The sequence below is a fragment of the Lepidochelys kempii genome, chromosome 17 (assembly GCF_965140285.1).
Source record: "Lepidochelys kempii isolate rLepKem1 chromosome 17, rLepKem1.hap1, whole genome shotgun sequence".
In the NCBI taxonomy this organism is placed as follows: domain Eukaryota; kingdom Metazoa; phylum Chordata; order Testudines; family Cheloniidae; genus Lepidochelys; species Lepidochelys kempii.
In genome coordinates, this window is record NC_136396.1 from 3,233,076 (window position 1) to 3,252,628 (window position 19,553).

The following is a 19,553-nucleotide window of genomic DNA, read 5'->3' on the forward strand; positions in this document are numbered from 1 at the left end:
AACCCTACAGTCTTCCCGGGGCTACTCCATCTTAGAGTGAGAGACAGAAATTTGAAGTAGATTACATTTCAGTTTCCTTTCCAAAGCATTAAGTGCATCTGTTCAGTGCTCTGCCCACCAGCAGCCTCAAAGCCCGTGTTTCAGAACATGCAAGAAGTCAGCGGTTCAGGATCATAAGATGCAATGTCCGTGCAATAAGGATGCAAAAGCTTGGGGAGATAAACAGAGCCTGTGCCTTTGCCAGTATTTGCTGTTTGTCAAGGAAGTATTGCAATGGAGGACTGATTGACTCAGTGGCTTGTCCGTGGTATATGGAGCCTTTTACCCTTTGGTTCCCAATTCAAATCCAGTCCTAGGCAGTAGTGATCAAAAGTGCTGGCCTATAGTATATTAAATGAGTTAGTGGCCTATTAGAACCAAGGAATTGTAAGATAGGATCATGTATATATGGTCCATCTAGTCCAGTATTCTGACAGTGGCCAGCCAGCTCCATATGCTGTACAGAAAGGTCCAACCTCCTCTCCCCCCACACCATAATTGTCAGTTCTATACTAACGTGCCCATGATGATGGAAGTTTCTTCCTAGCTCCAGGAAGTTAGTGGTTTATGTCCTGAAGCAGGAGAGCTGTCATCCCTTTGTAAAGCTTTATCATGAGAAGTGTAACAGCTGCTTTTCTTTTTAGTCAGACAATGATATAAACCTTTCTCTAGTCCAACTAAGCGCTTTGCATGTATTACTTTGTCCATGTCTTGTCTCTGACCGTATTCTAGTGAACAGCTGCCTGCGTCAAAACCCCACCATCATGAATGATGTTAGCTAGCACCCAAGTTGGCAGTCTCATTAAAGAGGCCAAGGAGAGACTGAATCAACCCTCCAAATCAGGGCTGAGGCACACTGAGCATCCTGTTCCCGTTTTGTGCCTAGTATAGGACTTTGCTCACCTGAGCAACCAATCCAACACCTTTCTCCAGCACTAATGTAACAAACCTTAGTTGTACAGTCTTGAGAACTGTCTTTGGTGGCCAGCGAAATCCCTGCAAAGCTGTGTTCTGTCCTGGATGAAGACAGAACCACAGAGCCTATTGCATTCTGACTTCCCAGATGCGCTCGGATTGCTTTTGAATGATGTATTGATTCTTTTCTTTTTTACTTCTATCTTTTTATGTCAATAAGGGGCATGAAGTCCTTTTGATAAACCTCTGAATTGTGTTGACCTCTCTCTATCAGAGAAGCTGTTACCAAATCCCCTAACTAAATATATAATTAATCATTAGAGCTAGTTAAGCAGAGGCATTCTGTAGTCTGGCAGTAACACAAAGAAGTGGATGTGCAAGTTTACAGGCCACCTTTGGAAATGTGCCCTTTACAGAGATAAGAGGAGGTAAATCCCATCTGTTATTGCAGATTGTTTACAAGCACTTTGGAAAGGTCTAGATTCCCGGAGCACCATGATTCTGTGTGCTAAAGCTCACCAGCAAAACAACTTCTAGCTAATGTGAACTGGCTGAAGGAAATCGCGGAACCAAAACCAAGTACATTTAAATCTCAAATGTGAATCCATTTCCTATACGAAGGGCTCAAGCTAAGTCCCTAGGCTGGGAAGAAGTGAGAGCTGCTCTCTCCTGCCATAACCTGGATGTGGCAACCTGAGACTAGGGTGTGCTAGCCCAGTTGTCTCTTCCCAGTCTGCTGATTTTAAAAAGCTGCTGTTTTAAGGGCTTGTCTACAAAGTTATACCACTTTGACCATCCCAGTATAGTTAAAGCTGTACACCCCTCCTTATAGAGGTGCTTTATACCCGTAAAGCTATTCCCATATGAGAAGGGGGATAAGCTATAAGCTATCCCCACTAGGCGCTGTGATAACTATTTCACTTAAAGCTATCCCCACTAGGCGCTGTGATAACTATTTCACTTAGGGCATGATGTTTTTAACCTAAATCATCATACAGGTATAAAGTCTGTTTGGAGACACTGCTTTGTGACATTGCTGCCTGAGGAGTGAATGAAATCTCAGTGACGAGATAACTGGCTCTGTGGATGAGGGGAAAGCAGTGGACGTGTTGTTCCGTGACTTTAGCAAAGCTTTTGACACGGTCTCCCACAGTATTCTTGCCAGCAAGTTAAAGAAGTATGGGCTGGATGAATGGACTATAAGGTGGATAGAAAGCTGGCTATATTGTCGGGCTCAACAGGTAGTGATCAATGAATCCATGGCTAGTTGGCAGCCGGTATCAAGCCTGGAGTGCCCCAAGGGTCAGTCCTCAGGCCGGTTTTGTTCAATATCTTCATAAATGATCTGGAGGATGGCGTGGATTGCACCCTCAGCAAGTTTGCAGATGACACTAAACTGGGAGGAGAGGTAGATACACTGGAGGGTAGGGATAGGATACAGAGGGCTCTAGACAAATTAGAGGATTGGGCCAAAAGAAATCTGACGAGGTTCAACAAGGACAAGTGCAGAGTCCTGCACTTAGGACGGAAGAATCCCATGCACTGCTACAGACTAGGGACCGAATGGCTCGGCAGCAGTTCTGCAGAAAAGGACCTAGGGGTTACAGTGGACGAGAAGCTGGATATGAGTCAACAGTATGCCCTTGTTGCCAAGAAGGCCAATGGCATTTTGGGATGTATACGTAGGGGCACTGCCAGCAGATCAAGGGACGTGATTGTTCCCCTCTATTCGACATTGGTGAGGCCTCATCTGGAGTACTGTGTCCAGTTTTGAGCCCCACACTACAAGAAGAATGTGGAAAAATTGGAAAGAGTCCAGCGGAGGGCAACAAAAATTATTAGGGGACTGAAACACATGACTTATGAGGAGAGGCTGAGAGAACTGGGATTGTTTAGTCTGCGGAAGAGAAGAATGAGGGGAGAGATTTGATAGCTGCTTTCAACTACCTGAAGGGGGGTTCCAAAGAGGATGGCTCTAGACTGTTCTCAGTGGTAGCAGATGACGGAACGAGGAGTAATGGTCTCAAGTTGCAGTGGGGGAGGTTTAGGTTGGATATTAGGAAAAACTTTTTCACTAGGAGGGTGGTGAAGCACTGGAATGCGTTACCTAGGGAGGTGGTGGAATCTCCTTCCTTAGAAGTTTTTAAGGTCAGGCTAGACAAAGCCCTGGCTGGGATGATTTAGATGGGGATTGGTCCTGCTTTGAGCAGGGGGTTGGACTAGATGACCTCCTGAGGTCCCTTCCAACCCTGATATTCTATGATTCTTTTTCTGCTTCTCTGACTCCAGCAGCAAAAGTGCAACATATGTGGGGTGGCTCCACACAGCCTTTTCCTCCCCATGCAGGGGTTTAAGGGATCCTTCTGCAGAGTGTCAGTGACGAGTGTGGCAAGGAGGGCTCATCCTGAGAGTAAAGCAGGACTGAGAATTAGGAGGTCTGGGGGTCTACTCCCAGCTTTGCTACTGAGTGTCTCAGTGGCGTTGGTTATGTTGCTTAATGTATCCAGGCCTCAGTTTCACAGCTAATATTGACCCACTTTGTGGAGAGTGGGGACTGTGTGATTCGGTGATGTTTGAAAAGTGCTTAGAGAGACCCTTTGATACAAGTACAGGGTTGACATTATTTGATATTTCCATCCTCCCCTCCACCCGATTTCAGGGTCACATTCCCTTTCATCCCACGTTTTTTCCTGAATTAAAGCCCTCCCCGTCTAAAGAAAAATGTTTGGGCATGATCTCTGCACACGAGGTTTCTCCATATGGCCAGTTGCACAGCTGGAGTCTCTAGAGCAGGGCTCGGGGTTTTTTTTGTTTTTTGTTTTTTTACTGTTTTTAAGTGCAACAGCCAAACCATAGCACGTTGGAAATAATCAGGTTAATTACTGACATGAGCCCCTTTCATAGTGACTCCAGCATGTAAATATGCTTGTCTGATGCACCTAAATATCCTGAGCCATATTTTCACTTCATTCACACAAGAGGCTTTATCCTGTAGACAAATACAAGTCTTTTAATTGGAGGGACAAAATCAATACCCATGCAGCTCTCATATGCGGTACTTTCTATCCTGCTGGGTAATTTTAAAAATAGAGTTTACATTGTAGCCACCCCAAAGTCCTGGAAGGAATAACAGTCCCTGAAAACACTGAATCAATTGAGCATCAGCGGGAACAGCTCCAAATCATGACCTTAACCTGGGAGTGAGCTCAGCCCTTCTGCCTGCTGCACCAATCCTCTGACCTGGTATCTGTAGCTATTGGACCTTCTCCTCCCTTTGTCTCCATCCTCCACTGTCAGAGCCTTCAAGCATAGGTGCTGGAGCTAGGGGCGTTGGGGGTGCAGAAGCACCCCCTGGCTTGAAGTGGTTTCCATCATATACAGGGTTTACAGTTTGGTTCAATGGTTCTCAGCACCCCCACTATACAAATTGTTCCAGCACCCCTGCCTTCAAGGGGTCTTCAAGTTACTCCCCCCAGAAAAGTTTCAGAACTTAGAGCTAATTTGTATGCTGTATGTACAGAACTCTATTGATAATTGTGGGAACAAAGCAGAAGGCTGATTAGGAATTCTGCACCTTCCCCCCCCAGGCAGGAAGTAACTGTTACTGACATGGCTACAGAGGAGAGCCAGTCCCCCCTCTCCCTCCCTATCCCCACCAAGTATCTGTGTGGTCCCCAGACCTTTGCTGGTGCAGCTTTACTAGTACAGCTATGAGACACAGCCCATTCTGTTTCTTTTCTTTGGTGGAGAAGTGGGCCAAATTCAACAGTGGTATAATGACAGGTTTCAGAGTAACAGCCGTGTTAGTCTGTATTCGCAAAAAGAAAAGGAGGACTTGTGGCACCTTAGAGACTAACCAATTTATTTGAGCATGCACTTTCGTGAGCTACAGCTCACTTCATCGGATGCATACCGTGGAAACTGCAGAAGACATTATACTGGTTAGTCTCTAAGGTGCCACAAGTACTCCTTTTCTTTTTGCAAATACAGACTAACACGGCTGTTACTCTGAAACCTGTGTGTATAACAGCCGTGTTAGTCTGTATTTGCAAAAAGAAAAGGAGTACTTGTGGCACCTTAGAGACTAACCAGTATAATGTCTTCTGCAGTTTCCACGGTATGCATCCGATGAAGTGAGCTGTAGCTCACGAAAGCTCATGCTCAAATAAATTGGTTAGTCTCTAAGGTGCCACAAGTACTCCTTTTCTTTTTACAGTGGTATAAGTTATACAGCATGTGTGAGCCGATAGGGAGCTGCATAGAAGTGCTAAAGTTGTGTAACTGGCATTCAGTGTGTGAGCAAAGCGAGCGTAATTCATACTAAGGGGTAGCAGGGGGAAGTATAGCAGGAACAGTAACTCCACCAGAGAGCTGTAGGATTAAATACAGGAGGAGGATTGCTTAATCTTACATCCTGGCAGTGATTCCCAAGCCTGCTACACTGCACTCTTCTACCCTCTCTGCATGTAACTTATTTTGCTCACCAACTAAATAGCAAATTGGTGCAAGTTACACAACTTTACCAGTTACAACAATCTGTAACCTCCATCCCCATTCCCTCACTCCTGAATTGGCCCAAAAGGGCTGTGGGAGCTGCACCTGTTTCCATCAGGACTGTTTTGCCCAGTGTATTTACATAGTGAAGGGCTATATGTGAACATCTCTCTCTTCTCCCTCACCCCCTGTTGGCTTAAAGGGGGTGGAGAGCACAGCGAAGGACAAGGACCATAAATGAGCAACATGTACAAAAGTACTAGTATATTGATCTTAACTAATCATTGTGCTGGCCCTTGTTTCCATAATTCTGCATCATTGATGTAAGTGAGTTTTAGCAACGAGTACATAAGTGTAGAGGAATTTTCGTTTAAAATGAGAAGCACACCTTACTAGAGAAGGGCTCCGAAACAGCTAGTATATGTCCAGCCACTGTACTGGCAGCTTTCTTGTTCTCCATAATCATAGAACATCAGGGTTGGAAGGGACCTCAGGAGGTCATCTAGTCCAACCCCCTGCTCAAAGCAGTACCAGTCCCCAATTTTTGCCCCAGATCCCTAAATGGCCCCCTCAGGAACTGAACTCACAACCCTGGGTTTAGTAGGCCAATGCTCAAACCACTGAACTATATCACAGCCTTCATTTAAAAAAACAAGTCTCTGGCTCTTATGGTTGCAGAAAAATTTTTTAAATCTAATGCCTGTATTTCAAAATGTCCGTTACTTCACACTCACTTCTGCAAGTGGTAAAGGGGTAATGTCCGTGGGCAGCAATAGAACAAGTAGCAAAAGGAGCCCAGGAGGAGTGTGGTTGGAGATGGGGGTTTCTTTGATCTGTCTAGGAGTGCAATAAGTGAAGCATGCTTTCCAGAGTTGCCATTAAACCTTTGTCATGCTGCTGTGTTTAAATCAGATGAATTTACAACTTTTTATATGTGCTTTGTTGTATTATCTGAGCTATTTTGTAACATACAAGTATAATCAGCAGTAACGTTCGGCTCCTGGCAGAGGCACCAGTAATGGGGAAGACAGGTATAGAAGCGCACACAGTTTCAGTGTAGGGTTGAAGCAGTCTTTAGAGAAACTGCAGTGTGCTGAACCATTCAAATTTAATTTGCTGGTATGACTGCGGTCCCAGAGAAGATATTCATACACCCTGGAGGAGGCAAGGATAGAAGGTCTTTTGGCTTCCTCCCCAGTGTCACCTGGCCATTTAATCTCTATACAGTTAACAATATTCCTGTTCCTCGGGTTATTCTGGATTTTTGTATTTAATCCAAGAGGTTTGGGTGTGTTATTGCACATTAAAAAGAGGCATGGTAAGGTAATCTCATCATGTTTCCCTGTAACAGATTCTACTAAATCCAATTTGCAAATCATTTGAGATTCTAAACTGCTCTTTGAAAATCGATGGGTGGAATTGGCTCTAAATCCCGCCAGTGCACTATGTAATTGCAGAAGAATCCTGGTGGCCTTTAATTTTAGGCATCCAGCCCTTTGGTCAGTGTTAACGGAACACAAACACACTTGTAATTCTCCCCTGTTCCTGGTGTGTCATATTGCCCAGACACTCCAGTGCAGAGTCTCATGTGTGCTCAGGAGGCTGGGTGAAAAGGAGCAAGAGGAGCCCATTTGCCAGTTCTGCTGCTCAACGAATATTAATATTTAGAGGCTTGTTTAACCAAAGTTCAGAGTCTGCACATTTCTCTTGATGGAGCCTCTTTGGCTGAAGCCTGCTAACCCATCCCTTTCCCATTATGAGCTAATACATTCAAATTAGATTTACAATTTCATGGCACTGTCAGTAACGGGGGGGTGGTGTGATAATCTCCTGGGGGCAGCCTTTCAAAGCACTGTGATCAAATCTTACAGAAGAAGGGGCAAAGTTCAAGTCTGCAAATCAGTGCTCAGTGAAAGGGCGGTTCCTTTTCAGGCATCTGTTTCTAAATATAACCACCTGAAAACACAGGGCCCTAAAGATTTTAGACTTTCACTCCAGGGAGGAGATATGGGCCTCCTGGGCAGCTGATTCAGGAGGAAGGGAGAGATTCATAATGTAGGGCTGGTGAGATGGTGCCGTGCTGCCATTAAAAACAGACAATTTCATTTGGTTTGTTCTACTTATTTGTTTTAGCTAGTTCTGTTCCAAGTGTGTTAGTTTATATTCTGCCTGGGGCTGAACCGTGGGGACAGGCTGCCTTGGCCCCTTCAACAAGGTAGGCATTCAGATCACTGGCTTGTGATTGGCAGCAGGGAGTTTTTGTATGGTAAGGGGGAAGGGAAAAAATGACTGTAAAGTCCCCCCTCATTGCAGACTTTCTCCCTCCCAGTCACAGTCCAGTTCCACTGATGTGTCTATAATTTATTACCCCATGGTTTAGAAGGAATTATAGCTCAAAAGAGCCATTGCTGGAAGCACGGCCTGTCATCTGCTTTGACAACACTGTTTGGGCTGCTCTTATAACAGGCTGCCATCAGAAGCCCCTGACTTTTCCTGTTGCTTTGCACTGAAGACCTGGAGTCAGAGATGCGCTGACATCAGATGAGGCACTGTACAACAAGAACTTAAGGTTTCCTTGTGTGCCTGCTATCACAGTCTTAATAGCACTTTATCTGTAAGCAAAGAGCCACAACATAAGAAGGGGCTAAGCTCAAGGCATTGAAGGTGCTCAACACCTCTTTGGATTTGGCCCACCATATTTATAGTAGATTATAAATTTAAAAAAATTGTTCTGTAAATAATGTCACCTGAGGCTTCTTTTCTTTTTAGCTTTGCTTCGGTTTTTTGGTCATTTTTACCCCTTGTAAAGGTGAGACATGTCGAGGGCAAAATAGAGATAGACATTAGGATACAAGTGAGAGCAGGGCATATTGTGGCCATGAACTGGCAAAATTCCTCCTCATAACTGCCACTGCACCTCAGTTGTGATCTGGAGCTTCCTCTCACTTTGCCCTTCCCACCTTGAGCTCCCCACAGGGCTCCAGCAATGCCTCCTCCTTCATGACCTACATCACTCTATATTATTCCATACCAGTACCTCTTCTGAGAAGAGACTTTCAGTTGTTCAAAACTGTGTGTGTGGGGGGGGTTGTGTTGCTGACAAAAGCCCACTAAGAACTAATCATAGAATATCAGGGTTGGAAGGGACCCCTGAAGGTCATCTAGTCCAACCCCCTGCTCAAAGCAGGACCAATTCCCAGTTAAATCATCCCAGCCAGGGCTTTGTCAAGCCTGACCTTAAAAACCTCTAAGGAAGGAGATTCTACCACCTCCCTAGGTAACGCATTCCAGTGTTTCACCACCCTCTTAGTGAAAAAGTTTTTCCTAATATCCAACCTAAACCTCCCCCACTGCAACTTGAGACCATTACTCCTCGTTCTGTCATCTGCTACCATTGAGAACAGTCTAGAGCCATCCTCTTTGGAACCCCCTTTCAGGTAGTTGAAAGCAGCTATCAAATCCCCCCTCATTCTTCTCTTCTGCAGGCTAAACAATCCCAGCTCCCTCAGCCTCTCCTCATAAGTCATGTGTTCTAGACCCCTAATCATTTTTGTTGCCCTTCGCTGGACTCTCTCCAATTTATCCACATCCTTCTTGTAGTGTGGGGCCCAAAACTGGACACAGTACTCGAGATGAGGCCTCACCAATGTCGAATAGAGGGGAACGATCACGTCCCTCGATCTGCTCGCTATGCCCCTACTTATACATCCCAAAATGCCATTGGCCTTCTTGGCAACAAGGGCACACTGCTGACTCATATCCAGCTTCTCGTCCACTGTCACCCCTAGGTCCTTTTCCGCAGAACTGCTGCCTAGCCATTCGGTCCCTAGTCTGTAGCAGTGCATTGGATTCTTCCATTCTAAGTGCAGGACCCTGCACTTATCCTTATTGAACCTCATCAGATTTCTTTTGGCCCAATCCTCCAATTTGTCTAGGTCCTTCTGTATCCTATCCCTCCCCTCCAGCGTATCTACCTCTCCTCCCAGTTTAGTATCATCCGCAAATTTGCTGAGAGTGCAATCCACACCATCCTCCAGATCATTTATGAAGATATTGAACAAAACCGGCCCCAGGACCGACCCTTGGGGCACTCCACTTGATACCGGCTGCCAACTAGACATGGAGCCATTGATCACTACCTGTTGAGCCCGACAATCTAGCCAGCTTTCTACCCACCTTATAGTGCATTCATCCAGCCCATACTTCCTTAACTTGCTGACAAGAATACTGTGGGAGACCGTGTCAAGCTTTGCTAAAGTCAAGAAACAATACATCCACTGCTTTCCCTTCATCCACAGAACCAGTAATCTCATCATAAAAGGCGATTAGATTAGTCAGGCATGACCTTCCCTTGGTGAATCCATGCTGGCTGTTCCTGATCACTTTCCTCTCATGCAAGTGCTTCAGGATTGATTCTTTGAGGACCTGCTCCATGATTTTTCCAGGGACTGAGGTGAGGCTGACTGGCCTGTAGTTCCCTAAATCCTCCTCCTTCCCTTTTTTAAAGATTGGCACTACATTAGATTAAAATTAAGATTAAAAAACAAAGATTAAAGATTTTTTAAAGATTGGCACTACATTAGCCTTTTTCCAGTCATCCAGGACTTCCCCCGTTCGCCACGAGTTTTCAAAGATAATGGCCAATGGCTCTGCAATCACAGCCGCCAATTCCTTCAGCACTCTCGGATGCAACTCGTCCGGCCCCATGGACTTGTGCACGTCCAGCTTTTCTAAATAGTCCCTAACCACCTCTATCTCCGCAGAGGGCTGGCCATCTCTTCCCCATTTTGTGATGCCCAGCGCAGCAGTCTGGGAGCTGACCTTGTTAGTGAAAACAGAGGCAAAAAAAGCATTGAGTACATTAGCTTTTTCCACATCCTCTGTCACTAGGTTGCCTCCCTCATTCAGTAAGGGGCCCACACTTTCCTTGGCTTTCTTCTTGTTGCCAACATACCTGAAGAAACCCTTCTTGTTACTCTTGACATCTCTTGCTAGCTGCAGCTCCAGGTGCGATTTGGCCCTCCTGATATCAGGATATTGCCCGAGCAGTATTTTTATACTCTTCCCTGGTCATATGTCCAACCTTCCACTTCTTGTAAGCTCCTTTTTTATGTTTAAGATCCGCTAGGATTTCACCATTAAGCCAAGCTGGTCGCCTGCCATATTTACTATTCTTTCGACTCATCGGGATGGTTTGTCCCTGTAACCTCAACAGGGATTCCTTGAAATACAGCCAGCTCTCCTGGACTCCTTTCCCCTTCAAGTTAGTCCCCCAGGGGATCCTGGCCATCTGTTCCCTGAGGGAGTCGAAGTCTGCTTTCCTGAAGTCCAGGGTCCGTATCCTGCTGCTTACTTTTCTTCCCTGCGTCAGGATCCTGAACTCAACCAACTCATGGTCACTGCCTCCCAGATTCCCATCCACTTTTGCTTCCCCCACTAATTCTACCTGGTTTGTGAGCAGCAGGTCAAGAAAAGCGCCCCCCCTAGTTGGCTCCTCTAGCACTTGCGCCAGGAAATTGTCCCCTACGAGACCACCAAACTTGTAACCCAGCTATTCAGAGGTGAATGAGTAGCTAAGAGTCACAGGCTCTTCTGAGTTTAAAATTGGAGGCTTGTTAGTATCTGTTTCATCAGACTCAGTACCTCAGCACCAGTCAGGATGCAGCTACAGGTATATTAGATAATTAAGTCCAAAGCGGACTGCAAAGAGTTACCCAGTTTTGTGAGATCCATTTGTAACTGGATGATAAAATGGCAGATGAAATTCAGTGTTGATAAATGCAAAGTAATGTATATTGGAAAACATAATCCCAGCTATACATACAAAAAGATGGGGTCTAAATTAGCTGCTACCACTCAAGAAAGAGATCTTGGAATTGTGGATAGTTCTCTGAAAATACCTGCTCAGTGTGCAGAGGCAGTCAAAAAAGCTAACAATGTTAGGAACCATTAGGAAAGGGATAGATAATAAGACAGTACTATCATAATGGCACTACATAAATCCACGGTACGCACCCACACCTTGAATACTGTATGCAATTCTTGTCATCCCATCTCAAAAAAGATATATTAGAAATAGAAAAGGTACAGAGACGGCAACAAAAATGATTAAGGGTATGGAATACCTTCCATATGAGGAAAGATTTAAAAGACTGGGGCTATTCAGCTTGGAAAAGAGATGACTAAGTGGGGATATGATAGAGGCCTATAAAATCATGAATGGTGGGGAGAAAGTGACAAGGGAAGTGTTATTTACCCTTCACATAACACAAGAACCAGGGGTCACCCAATGAAATGAATAGGCAGTGGGTTTAAAACAAACGAAAGGAAGTATTTCTTCACACAGTGCACAGTCGATCTGTGAAACTCATTGCCAGGGGATGTTGTGAAGGCAAAAGTATAACTGGGTTCAAAAAAGAATTAGATAAGTTCATGGAGGATAGGTCCATCAATGACTGTTGGCCAAGATAGTTAGGGATGCAGCCCCATGCTCTGGGTGTCCGTAAACCTCTGACTGCTAGAACCTGGGACTGGATGATAGCAGATGGATCATTTGATTGCACTGTTCTGTTCATTCCCTTTGAAGCATCTGGCACTGGCAACTGTTAGAAGACAGGACACTGAGCTAAATGGACCACTGGTCTGACCCGATGTGGCTATTCTTATGTTCCCATGTTCTATGAAAGGGTGTTTCCTGCTCTTGTCTGTGTCTGAGTGAAGGGGAAAAGGGACAAGATTTTCTTGGGGAATGAGATGCATCATCTGTTACAATGGCAGGAGCCAGAATTTGAGAGAGGGCAGTAGAGGTGGTTTTTGTAACATGAGAGAGGCTAGGTGTTCGTGGTAAACTACATTTGAATTAACGATCTAACAACATCAGGTTTCTCAGTTCTCTGCAGCTCTGACCCTTTCCTTCACAATTTACATGACCATGCCGCTATGGAAGGACTTGGAGATTTATGCCACCGTGATCTCAGATGAGAAAGGGATTAAGCGTCATGCAGCTTGATTGATGCATCACAGCTGATCAGCATGCAAGTGCCTATTTGCAATCTATTCATACCTCTGATCCGTTTTCCACTCACGTGACATGCTGCAGGTGCTTCCTGTATGCCTTAGAGGGGCAATGTCTTTGTGAGTGAGATGTGTTGTATTTAACTTCTGGATGAGTTTCCCTAAGTAGGGGCTGTTAATTCATTAATGCACCCTCCACTAGGCCAGGTGGGTGTGGTGTGACCCAAGTTGACACAGTTTCCGTAATTAACTTGAACATCTGGGGTTTGATCACAAAGTTAAGTCATTCTACATTCATCTCCATGGTCTGTCTGTAGTGGAATAGCAGGGAGAGGCGTGGCAGGAGGGTGGAACTGATTTTATTGCCAAAGTAATCAATAAATTTGAATATCTTCCAAGGTGGCCAATCCCTAAATTTTTTTACTTCTGTCTGGCTGCACCAGAACCAATGATTCTGCATGGAGGAACGAAGGTAGAGTGCCTCTACTCTGAAAGAATTTGTTGGGGTTGCCTGTTGGGGAACTGCAGCTTGGAAATGCACTGGAGAACCTTGGAAACGATGCAAATGTGTCCAGAGGCAGACATTCAGTTGGCTTGTATTTTACCAGCATTCCCTAATGTCAGAAGAAACAGTGTTTAACAGGGAACATCGGATGAAATCATGGAACAGAGTCTTCTCTGTGTCTGAGGTGGGGGAGGATTTGTTCAGAGAAAACACAAGCCATTGGCACTCTCACGGTTTGAAGACAGCACTTTGGTGGTTGGAGGTAGGGTGACCAGACAGCAAGTGTGAAAAATCGGGACAGAGGGTGAGAGGTAATAGGAGCCCCAAATATCGGCACTGTCCCAATAAAATCGGGACATCTGGTCACCCTAGTGGATTTCTCTTTTGTTTTGGTTTTAACTGATCCCTTGATCTGAACCTTCACAAAGAGTTAGATTTGAAGTTGGCGCAAAAGTTCAAGATGGTATTTCTTTTCTGACTCACTTCTCCTGGGCGATTGATGATGTCAGAACGACTTGTCACTAGCTTTGCTCTGGTGGTGTATGTGAGCAGCAGAGCCCAGCCATCAAGCTCTTAATTATGTATAAGATGTGGATCCAAGGATTGTTTGTAAATGGTATACTAGGTTCTGGCCACTTGGAGGATTTTGTTGGAGAGATGAGGGACTTTGATTTTATATAGGCCTAGGGCAGTGGTTCTCAAACTTTTGTACTGGTGACCTCTTTCACATAGCAAGCCTCTGAGTGCGACCCCCCCTTATAAATTAAAAACACATTTTTATATATTTAACACCATCATAAATGCTGGAGGCAATGCGGTGTTTGTGGTGGAGGCTGACAGCATGTGACCCACCATGTAATAATCTTGCAACCCCCTGAAGGGTCTCGACCCCCAGTTTGAGAACCTCTGGCCTAGGGGCTTCCCTCTTCCACATATTATCAGCTAGCAAGAGTGAGGAGCTTAACAAACATCTGAATCTGCAGACCCTGACAGAATGGATCAATCTGACCCCAGGCTGGTGATCATTGTGGGACTGAGCAGTTTTATCTCGTATGTCTTTTGTGGGAGAGAATAATACACCAAAACTGGGGAAGAGAATCCTGCAGCATTGGAACAGGAGAGGAAAAAGAGCTGGAGTCTTACTGGCATGAAGGCAGTCTGCTCTGGTCTATACATTCACATCAAGCTGGGCCATAAAAGGTCAGAGTAAGAATTCATCCCAAATGAGGGAATTAATGTGTCTAGTGCTTTGAAGGTGTAAAGTATTCTGAAAAAGTTCAGTGTGCATAGAATCATAGAGCTGTAGGTCAGGAAGGGACCTTTAGAGGTCAAGTCCACCCCCCTGACAGGGGTTTGTCCAACCTGTTCTTAAAATCTTCCACTGACGGGGATTCCACAGCCTCCCTTGGAAGCCTGTTCCAGAGCTTTGCTTCCCTTATTGTTAGAAGGTTCTTCCTAATATCAAACCTAATGTTCCTGACTGTTCTCGGCTTCCCATCCTAGGCTCGAGATTGAACTCCTAGATCTAGGAAGTGTCACTTACCTGTAGTCTGACCTCCCTTCATGGGGCCTTGTGCAGGAACTTCATCTTGAAATCCCAGAGCTTTGCAATGGCATAATTCCTCAGTGCTGGACTTTTCACTCCAGCACTCAGTGCAACTTGAGCAATAAGCTTGTCTGAGCAGATCAGCAGAAGCAGTTTGAATTAGCTTCTGAATGGCAAGTCTCATTCAGGCAGCCTCTGTCCTCTTTGCTGGCTGTGATCCTTAGGCTGGTTTCAGAGGGTCTCTCTCACCTGAAAAGATGCATCAGAAGCTGATTGCAAATGGGATTCTCCTTTTTCCCATTGCTTAGTTAGAACAGTAATCCATATGGGGTGGGGGAGTCTCTCTCCTCCCCCTGGACTCTCTGACTTCTTCTGAGCTCCCTGATGTCACTCCAGCCTTTCCCGGCAAAGGTTAAGGTGGATGTTTGAAATAATATTTGTCTTTCCCACTGTTGTCTCCTCCCTGGTCCTGAACGTCGTCAGTCAGAAGCGGAGTCTGGAAGATATGAGGGTAACATGCCAGATCCTCTGTGTGTGTGTGTGGGAGTATAAGGGAGTACACTCTCTGCTTTGGTAAGTGACGTGGGAATGTCTGCTTTTCCAGAGGCTCCCAGCTGACCAGCCTCCCCTCATCTGCCCTCCCCATCCGTTGCACAGCTGTTTTTATAGCTTGGAACATCAAAAAAAATTGGACAGGTCAGATCTCTGCATATGTCTCCCCTCGAGGTCTCTTCTGATTTCACATTCAAAACCCTTCCAGAAAAGCAAAATCCCACCATTCCACTCATTTTTCTGTCCAAAGCATTATCCCACACTCCAGGTCCATATCCCAATCCTGCATGGTGGCAAGTGAGATTTTGGACATAAAGGTGGAAGTCGTTGGGTTTGGGGCAGGGAGAAGGCTCAGCTGCTGGATCAAAGGACAGAGATCCAACTCCTAGTGGCTTCTCAGTTGATATTTCTGTTAGCAAAACCTAAACCAGATACCTTGTCTGTTGCCCAGCCAATACATGTTTCCTACGGTACATTTACTACTATGTTGTCCAGTCTAGTTTGAAATTTCCTAAGCAATAGGCTTTCCACCATTTCCCTTGGACGACTATAATCTTGCAATCTATTGAAGCCCAAGTTGCTGTATGCAGAGGAGTATTAAAGCATGACTTGTCTCTGTCCAGTCCTTTTGCCAGGGAGTGGGGGAAAGCCTAACCCTGAGAATTGCAGAGCTTGCTTGTGTCCACTTCCCTGACCATTGGGATAAGAAAAACATTATCTCCACCCTCTGTCACTAAACACTGCTATAAAACAAGAACCTTATAAATCAGTGACAATGTACTTGATGGTGCAAGTGGTCTCCATGTCTGAGTCAGTCTGAAAGCAAGCAAGAGAGTAAATCTCTCTCCAGTAACTGTAAATTGGTGGATAACATGCAACTTGTTTCTCTGAAAGATGCAGGAAAGCAGGATAATCCAATCTCACCCAACTCCTTAATACAATTAACTCACTCTTCATTAAGGTTTGGAGTCTGGGAACAGATCATTGTTACAGGATAATGGTCTCCTGCTGTTACTTTAATGCTCAAGCAAAGCCAAGACATTTATTTTCAACGCAGGAGACATTGACATTGATCTTGTACAATGTTCAACTGCTAGGTCTTTATTTCTGTTATCTCAATTGACTGATGTCCACTACTTATTATATCATGTGGCTGTTGGAGCAGTGCAGTGATAGCTACTCCTTGTGCTACTGGAGACCTGCATTCTGGTTGGATTACAGAGCAGATATAGATTCGCTTCAGCCAATCAGAAGCCATCTTATTAATAAAAGTATAGGTATTTTTAAAGTGCAGTATACTGTTCTTTTCAGCTAAAGTCTTATTTTGTTAACTGTATTAATCACCCAATCACAGTCAGCCATCTAGCAATTGGACAGGCTGGCACAGATTCCATGCGGGATAATAAGTGAGGCACCATAAGTGAAGAGCTTATACTAAAAGACTTGGCGTCAGCATCAGTGGGTCTGATTGTGTGTGTCATCTTCAGCATGACAGGAGTATTGGGATCCATCTCTTGTGTGTATCTGGGAGGTGGCTGAAAAACAGTTAAATAAAGAATATTAAGGGTCATAGAGGCTTTGTGTCAAGGTTCTGTAGAGCATTAGTACAAGGGTGGTTTGATTGGAATGGGCTATGAGAACTGTACACCTGCTGCAATGTGAGAGACAGGGTGACTGACAGAGACAACACTTTAGTATACTGGAAGCATCTCATAGCCTGCAATGAACATCCAGAGCTGTTACTTTCTTTTAAGCATCATTATAATTTCAACAGCCAGCCACTGTTTTGTTTTTTGTTGTCATTTTAGAATTCAAGACGCCAAGCTTAGATATGAGCATTCTCTAGCAGGCCAGTGTTGCTACAGCAGTGACACTAAGAGGTTTAGAAGGGTCACCCTGCTCTCATGTTCAGTGCTAAACCACAAATGTGTTCAATTGCAATTATGCCTGAGAAATAGGCCCTGCAGAGAATCTTTGTTCCCTGTCCCTGCTCCAGCCCAGCATACTCTGTGTCTGCTAAGGCCTTTGCGTTTTAGAGCTCTTATTTGGTTTGTCTCTCTTAAAGAGTTCCTGTCTGTTTCCATAATCCCTATAATCTGTACCCCTCAACTACAGGCTGCCTGGGGTTTGAGCCCAGCCAACGCACAATTTAAAAGCTTCCAGTTTTCACCAGTAGGGCTCAATCTCCCTCTGCTGTGCTACCTTCCGTTAAGTTACAGTACCAGGGGAGAAGAGCATCTTGTCACACCTTCTGGGAAAAGGGGAAGGCGGGCCCACCTCAGTGAATAAAGCTGTGTCTGTATTTGATTTTTTCCTCTTTTTCCGCCACTATCAGTGCAGCTTCACTGGCGCTAGAAATGGTAGGAGTGCGAGTACACACACTTCTCAACCAGCATGTCCTCTGGACCTACTCAGAGAAGGCATAGCCAATGTGGTTATTAAAGTGCCAGTAGCCACCAATACTACCAAAAGCAGGAATTCGGTGTTTGGATCTGGAATCAATGTTTTTCTAAATGATCTGCTCTAGGAATTATTGTAGGGAAGTTCTATGTCCTGTGTTATACAGGAGGTCAGACTAGATGGAAACTACTAGTTTATTAAACAAGTTGAGGCCTAAAGGTCTGTGTCAGTTTTTTACATTTCACAAGGATCTTTTATTGTTCTTGGTGTAGCTTAGCATTAGCAGGAAGGTCGTATTTATTTCATTGACTAGTTTTTCTAGGGAGACTGGTCTTTTGCAGGAAGAACTAGGTTAGATCATGAGAGGGAGAGTCAGGAGACCTACGCTCTATTCCTAACTGCTGTTGTCTCTGTGACCTTAGATAAATCACTTAACCCTGCCTCAGTTTCCCCACCTGTTCACAGGAGGTAACGTTTTATTTACCTTTGTAAAGTACTCTGTGACCCTGAGCTGGAGGTGCTGTCTGTGTGCAGAATATGAAGATACAAGCAAGCATTCATGTAAATTAGCTACATCTGCCTGGCTCATGGAGAGTTGCCAATGTAGCCTTTAGTGTTGCCAAGTTTGTGCATCCTTGAGCTAAATGAACAAGCATGTTATTTATTTAGGGCTTAAGAACTAGCTTGGTATTTCATCAATTGATGGCCCTTTATGCCACCACACTGAGCTGACTTTTAGGAGTTAATCACACATCCTCACTAAAGCAGGGGTCTGGTAAGTAGGGCTGGGAAGGTGGTGTGGTCAAATGCACTAGCTATCCCAACTCACTGTTCATCAAATCCATCTCCCCACAAGCATCCCTATTACAAGGCAACTTGTAATTGATTACAAAATAGTGTTTTTCAGTATTGGTGACTTTTGATTTTACATGTTGGCGAAATTGTGTCTGAACTGTTGCAACAAGGTCAGTATAACAGGGTGGCTCACCCCTTATGGGCTGGAGCTAGCCAACCTTGGATAGACTGAGCCATGCTTGGAAAACATTGGGATGACTGCCCTACAGAGTAGCAGGAGGTTGCAATGAAGGGGGAAAGCTCAGGAAGCTGTGGCAGACTCCGCTGAAAGTGAGGAAAGCGCTCCAGGTAGGTAGGTAGAGACCCTGACCAGGCAGGCGAGGGACTGCAAAGGCCCCAGGCAGCAAGGCCTTGGAGGAGGAAGAGAAACCTTGGCTTGTGTGGCTTTATGAATGGACTTTGTTTTGGGGGGCTGAGTTTTAGTTACAGTTTCTTTTATATTAATAAACAGTCCCCAAGGAGCAATATTTTTTGACCAAGAAAAAGCCTGAAGTGAAGTTCCTTTGAACAGTCCAAGAGGGGAAACTGAGACAGGCTGCCTGTAGCATGATCCTAGGCCATGAGGGGGTGCACGGGATGCAGCTGAGCCAGACCATTATACAGATAGGCCTGAAAAAATTCCTTCCTCCTGGCAGGGCAGGCAAAACCCCAGCCACGGTTCATGCTGCACAAGGCATTTCTTACCTTCTGGAAAGCGGCAGATACTTCCCTTGTTTGCGATCAGATGTGGGACCAGCTTAACTTTTAACAGAGCTCCACCCAGGTGTTTGAAACCAGCCACCTGGATTCCTCATCTGCCCAGTGCTCATATAGAACAGAGCGAAAAAATGAAAAAGTAACGCAATGTTTCTGTAATGAACGGAGACTGGCAATGCCCCACAAAGGGACAGTTCAAGAAGCTTAGGCAAGGTGCAGCCTGCAGGCCAGATGCAGCTCAGAGAATTCTGCAGCGCAGCCCATAGTAGCCTTCTGTTTCATTTTAGGGTGCCAACGTCAGCTCTCCATCTTGACCCAGGAAGCTTGTAGTCTCCTCCAGCTGCACATAAGGATGGCTACAAGAAGGCCTTAGCCACTTAGCTGGAGCTCCATGCAGCACTCAGCTGGACAGAATTTAGTAGCTTCAGAGCTCAGAGAAAGTCTTTCTAGCCACCTGTTATCCCTCATGTTCTTCTGTATCTATGTTGATGTTGACTCTGCCCTGCTTCACTGGCTACAAGGGCTGTTCACTCTGGC

General features: G+C 45.1%; 1 protein-coding gene across 6 annotated transcripts in view; it reads left to right on the forward strand.

Moving 5' to 3' along the window:
• The window catches only part of SPECC1 (sperm antigen with calponin homology and coiled-coil domains 1), a 171,964-nt gene that overhangs the window by 140,368 nt on the left and 12,043 nt on the right, over positions 1-19,553 (forward strand). The gene's annotated exons all lie outside the window — the stretch shown is intronic.